Source organism: Coffea arabica, chromosome 2e (assembly GCF_036785885.1).
Source record: "Coffea arabica cultivar ET-39 chromosome 2e, Coffea Arabica ET-39 HiFi, whole genome shotgun sequence".
Taxonomy (NCBI): Eukaryota; Viridiplantae; Streptophyta; class Magnoliopsida; order Gentianales; family Rubiaceae; genus Coffea; species Coffea arabica.
Genome location: NC_092313.1, coordinates 64,004,993 through 64,011,809, shown reverse-complemented (window position 1 = coordinate 64,011,809; position 6,817 = coordinate 64,004,993).

Genomic DNA, 6,817 nt, shown 5'->3' with positions numbered 1-6,817 from the left:
ACAATTACAATTATAAGTCATAAGTCATTCAATACACCTTAGCAGGGTTACAATGCCCTTCAATCAAAGCCAAATCAAGAGTTCCACAACAACCCTAGAAAAGCCCCAAATTGAAACCCTAAATCTGAAATTTCCGCACAAAGCTGAAATTTTTCGCAAATAACTACAATTAACACACCAAAACTCCACTTTAGATCATATCAAGCCATCATCCATGGCCCACCATCAATTATCATATAAAATCAGAAAAATCATGAATAAAATAAAAAATTCATTAATCTCTACTAAAAGTCATGAAATCTTCCACAAAACCACTTCTTTTACTATCACAAGTCACTAATTTAACATTATCAAGATCAAAGAAAGAATTTCTTAGCAACTCACCTTGTAAACTCAAGAAAAGAAACAACTTAGCACCTCCTCTTTCCAAATCACTCCACCACCTACCTTAATCCTATCTTACAAATGATTTTTATAGAGAAATTTGGAGTTTTAACGGTTGGATCATAAGATTGGAGCAAGAAATGAAGACACAAGTTGAAGGCTTTCTTTCTTTTCCTCTCTCAAGAAGCTTGGCCAAATGGTTGAAGATGAAGAGGATTTTTGGTCAATTTTGGGGTTTTAGTAAAGTTGGTGAATAGTGGTCAAAGTGTAACCTTGAGTAAGAGGGTGACACATGTCACCTTTTGGGTTCAAAGCTATTCTTTTGTCTCTTCAACACTAATCCATCTAGGTAACCTCTAATTACCTATTAACACCTAGTAAATTAATCCCTGTATACAAAACTTAACCTAATTAGCCGAATTTATCACACTTATCTTACTAGCGGGTCCCATGCTCGGTATACACTCCTAATTTCTCATGAACTAACTTATACTAGAAAAATAATTTAAAAACTATATTTACTCTTAAAAATTGTTTAGAAAATTTTTCTAATAAGGAAAATAGAGAAAATGCGTGCAAATAAATAAAATAAAGCCTAGAAAATAAGAAAATTTTCGGGTTCTCGCACTCTCTCCCCCTTAAAAGAATTTCGTTCTCGAAATTGCTCACCTGAGTTACTAAATAGGTTAGGGTATCTCTTTTGCATCTTCTCTTCCTCCTCCCAAGTTGCCTCTTCTACCCCGTGATTTTTCCATAAGATCTTCACCAGAGGAATTTGTTTATTTCTCAGCTCCTTAGCTTTTCGGTCAAGTAGTTGTACCGGCTTCTCCTCGTAGGTGAGTGCTTCATCTATTTCAATCTCCTCAGGTTGCAGAATGTGAGTTAGGTCGGAGTAATACTTTTTAAGTATCGAGACATGAAAGACGTCGTGAATCCTAGACAAGCTTGACGGTAACTCGAGTCGGTACGCCACTTTTCCAACTCTTTGGAGAATTTTGAAGGGTCCGATGAATTTTGGTTGAAGTTTCTTTTCTCTACCCGTCGTGACACTTCTTAATGGTGTAATCTTGATAAAGACGCGATCTTCAACTTCATATTCCAAATCTTTCCGTCGGTTGTCCGCGTAACTCTTTTGTCGGCTCTGCGCTGTTTGGAGTTTTTGGCGTATCAACTTGACCTTTTCTTGTGCATTCATCCTCCATCCAAGGGAGGATTGCTGGATCCAGAATCCTCTTGTCTCCTACTTCATCCCAATAGATTGGTGATCGGCACTTCCTTCCGTAAAGCGCTTCGTATGGTGCCATTTGGATTAACGAGTGGTAACTATTATTGTAGGCAAACTCCACTAATATCATATGTTGGCCCCAACTACCCCCGAAATCTAAAATGCAAGTCCGTAATATGTTTTTGAGGGTTTGAATGGTTCGCTCCGACTGTCCATCCATCTGGGGATAATAAGTGGTACTAAGATTGAGTTTGGTCCCTAGGGTTTCTTGAAATTTCTACCAAAATCTAGACACAAAACGAGGATCTCTATCTGAAACAATACTCACAGGAACTCTGTGTAGTTTTACAATCTCATCCATATACAACCATGCAAATTTATCCATCGAATACTTCATATTTACCGGCAAGAAATAGGCCGATTTGGTTAACCGATCCACGATCACCCACATGGCATCATGTCCTTTTTGCGTCCTTGGCAACCCGGAGACAAAGTCCATGGTAATGTTTTCCCACTTTCATTCAAATATCTCGAGGGGTTGTAGTAATCTAGATGGTTTTTGATACTCAGCCTTAATTTGTTGACAAACAAGACAAGTCTGGATGTATCGGGCAATTTTCTTCTTTATATTGTCCCACCAATACACCCTTTTTAAGTCCTGGTACAGTTTGTTATTTCCTGGATGAATTGTATACTTTGACCGATGGGCCCTCCCAAGATTTCATTCTTCAATTCTTCCTTGTTGGGCACCACTATCCGATTTCGGTATTTCAAAACTCCCTCAGGACCCCAATTGAAATCAGATGATTCTCTTTTATCCGCCTTTTCAGCCCATTTCAGTACTATTAAGTCCTCTTTTTGGGCCTCTTTAATTTGCTCCATGAAGGTGGAGGTCACCCTAACATTATTAAAAATCACCTTTTGACCTCCAAGACAAGGATTCCATTCACTAACCGATTCTAATAGGCCCCACTCCTTTACCATTAATCCCGCAACTTGAGCCTTTCGACTTAAGGCGTCGGCCATCACATTAGCTTTTCGTGGATGGTAGTTGATGGTGCAATAGTAATCCTCCAGCAATTCCATCCATCGCCGCTGCCTCATGCTCAATTCTTTTTGCGAGAAAAGGTATCTAAGGCTTTTATGGTCCGAGTAAACTTTGAAAGTTACTCCGTATAGATAGTGTCGCCATTTTTCAAAGTGAAGACAATTACGGCTAGCTCCAAGTCGTGGGTTGGGTAGTTTTACTCGTGAGGTTTCAGTTTTCTCGAGGCAAAAGATATCACGTTCTTGTTCTGCATCAACACGCACCCCAAACCTTCTCTCGAGGCGTCGGTATACACAGTAAAATTATCTGTGCCATTAGGCAAAGTTAAAATAAGGGCCGTAGTTAATCTTCTCCTTAGCTCCTGGAAACTGGCTTCACACTTAGCGTCTCACACAAAATGATCATTTTTTTTCTTTAGGTCGGTTAAAAGGCCGGCAAGTCTAGAAAAGTTCTGAATAAAACGCCTATAGTACCCAACCAACCCTAGAAAACTACGAATCTCGGTGAAGTTTTCTGGCCTTCTCCATTCCGTTACCGCCTCTATTTTCGCTGGGTCTACCATAATACCTTCTTTTGAAATCACATGCCCTAAGAAAGAGATTTTCTCCAGCTAGAACTCACATTTACTGAACTTTGCGTATAAGTGGTGCTCTCTTAGGGTTTGTAAGACAATACGTAGGTGCTGCCCATGGTCCTCTCAGGTTTTGGAATAAATCAAAATGTCGTCAATAAAGACAACAACAAATCGGTCCAAATAGGGTTTGAAAACCCGATGCATCAAGTCCATAAAAGCGGCAGGGGCATTGGTCAGTCCAAAGGGCATGACTGCAAACTCAAAATACCCATATCTAGAATTGAAGGCCGTTTTTGGTATGTCCTCCTTCCTAATCAACAATTAGCAGTATCCCTGTCGGAGGTCCAGTTTTAAGAAGACCACTGCCCCTTGCAACTAGTCAAATAATTCATCAATATGGGGCAGTGGGTATTTATTTTTAATAGTCACATTGTTCAAACCCCGATAGTCAATACACATCCGCAAACTCCCATCCTTTTTCTTCACAAACAACACAGGGGCTTCCCAAGGGGATCCACTCTCACGAATAAACCCAAGCTCTAACAAATCTTGTAACTGCAGTTTTAACTCCTTCAACTCAGCAGGGGCCATTCGGTACGGGGTCTTAGAGATTGGTGACGTCCCTGGCATCAAGTCAATTTTGAATTCTATCTCTCTCTCTGGGGTTAGGGTTACTAATTCGTCAGGGAATACGTCCGGATATTCGATCACTATCGGTACATCCTCTATCTTCAGTTCATCGGTGGGGGTATTGATTAGAAAGGCTAAAAACCCTTGCGCCCCTCTACTTAGCAATTTCTTAGTCCGAATACCCGAGATTAAAGCAGATGAGGCTAACCTACCCCTTATATCTAGCTTTAAGGTCGCTTGCCTCTCCTCCGTATATTGTAAAGCAACAAAGATATCCACCATCTTTTCCAACCATCTCTTGACCTCATCAGGATCTGGCCCGCCGATAAACTTGGGTGGGAAAAACTTCTGAAACCTTTCGAGAGCTCTATCCTCGCTCTTCACGTGGTTGCCAGGATTAGCGTTTACAGGTTGAGGTTGAGGGTTTTGACCCTGGTGCTCCACTACATGAGCTAGCAGGTCAGTCATTCAGTTGCGGGTTACCTACCACCACGATCCCGACCACTACGTGTTCCTTCCATTATTATATCCAAATCTATGTCGAAACACAAGGACGATATTAAAGCAGGGTAGAAATAGAAGTTATTGGATAGGAACATAAATATGAACATAAATAAGTAACAGGAAAGAGGCACCAACTAAAAACATTTATACATATAACACGCAAATATATCACACTTGTGTGACATAGCAACAGTCAGTCAGCTACATATACAAAACAGTTCCACAGAGGTAATGGAGTCAACAAAAGTACTATCTATAAAGCTAGCTAGTCCAAACATACAAAACGGCTAGCTAAAAGTTCATCCCCTAACCTACTCCTCCCATGGAATCAAAACCTAACCCAAAAGAGTTCTATCCTAGTTCCCCACAGAACCCACTGACTCTCCCCCTTGGATAGAACTAGGGGTACTTCCTTCTCCAGATGATTCACCACTAGAAGCCCCCACTTACGCATTGGCGCCAATCATTCCTTGGATTAGCGCCTCACACTCGTTAATGATACCGCCGGAACGGTCTCTAACTTCCCTGACCACGTTTGTAAGACGAGTGTTAACCCCTTGCAATTGCTCTCTAAGAGTATTCGTTCGCTCTTGCTCCATAGCTATGTCCTCTCGAAACTCCCCTATCCGGTCCGCTTGCATCCTCATGATGCCTCTCAGTCTAAGCATCTCCGCGTGATCCCTGGCGGCGGCACGTCTAAACTTCCTTCGGTCGCCTAGCACCGCCACGACCACATGGTCGACATAAGAATGGTTCCGGCAACGGTTACAACGATGGGCCCGACTAGCGGTATACCACAGCCGAATCGGACCTCCAGGCCTCTCCTAGTAATCGATAACACGAGGATGTCTCTGAGGCGGCTCACCCCTGCCCTCTCCACTTGCTCCAGCCATACCCTACAAGAATAGCAAAAGTGTTCATGTCTTAGACAATATAATCACACTTAACGGCGTCTTAACACAGTTCTCACAAGTCCTAAGGAACAAAATTCAAGCTTGCCTAAGTCACTTCTAACCTAGGCTATGATACCACCTGTGACAGCCCCACTTTCCCCTAGGGCGAACCAAAGTGGTTAGCGAACTGCCTGCTCAACTCTCGCCAGAACTACTAAGACAGTTATATACAATCTAAAACGTTCCGGAAGATATTAGTGCACTTAAACGATTCAAAAATCGCGAAACGAAAACAGAAAAATCGGAATCGCACATGAATAGTGCCGGCCACGTCACAATCAGGCCAGATTGGAGACAGAGGCTGAAGTCCCACGGAATCAAAATTCATGACAAATTCAGCCAGCAATCCGGCCAAGAATTGGCCGGATTTGCTGCCGGATTCCTTTGCATCCTTTCCCGCCAAAAATTTTTCTTTCGTCGTTTGAAATCCGAACCTGTCCAAAACCTATACAAGTGCAATAAACTTTATATAACCCTAGAAAAGAACATTTCCAAACCAAAATAACACCGAAACATGCCTAAATATCGTTATATACATATGGTTGTAAATTTACAACAAAAAGGGGAATGTTGGATCAAGATACATTTAAAGTTTTCCCAAAGTTTTCCCAACCATCGAGGAGTTTTACAAAAGAATATATTAAACGAACTCAACTCGTGCTTCAAAATCACAGTTCCAAAATGGTTCCCTGTAAGGAAAACAAATTCAACGATGTGAGTTTTCGCCCAATAAGGTATCATCACTTACATTCAAGGATCACATATACACAACTACATTCATCAAGTGAGCAAAACAAACATAACACAACATTAGAAAGTAAAAGAATACGGACGGCTCTCAAGAGCCCTTTTCCATTTTGCCACACTTGATTTCACCTCATTGACTCTCCGTCAATGTAGAAAAGTAATCATAACCGTAGACTCCAATTTACTCCGATTCCCGTCCACCGCACATACCCCTACCGGGCCCGAACACCAAGTAAAGCAGTAATGGTAATACTCGAGTATACCGGAATCAAGGGTCTCATACCCAAAGATTCCTCAAAACAGTCCCCATGGCTTGTCAATCTTTCTCGACCAAGTCCTTACTGGCACAAGTCAATTGACTTCCAATGAGGTTGAGATCAGAGTTAACAGTAAGGATCGTTGGATACACGTCCAAACAACATCAGTTCAAGTATAATCAAGAGAATTTCAAATGCCACAGTGAATGATCAAATAAGCCTTAGAATACGAAAGTGATAAAGTACACTCTCGTCTCATCAAGCATAAATAGTAATCACACCAATCCAATCATAGATTTCAAGTACAATAAAGCCATACGTAACAATTATGTGAGTAATACACTCACACTTCAAACAAAGAAGTTTTCACAAATTTCCACCCGTTGTATGCCTCGGATTACCGGTACGCTCTATAACAATCACGAAAATGCAATGAGACTCGAACACGAGTAAAAAATACCGATCAATAAGCGACTAATGCAAGGTCAAGTAAAA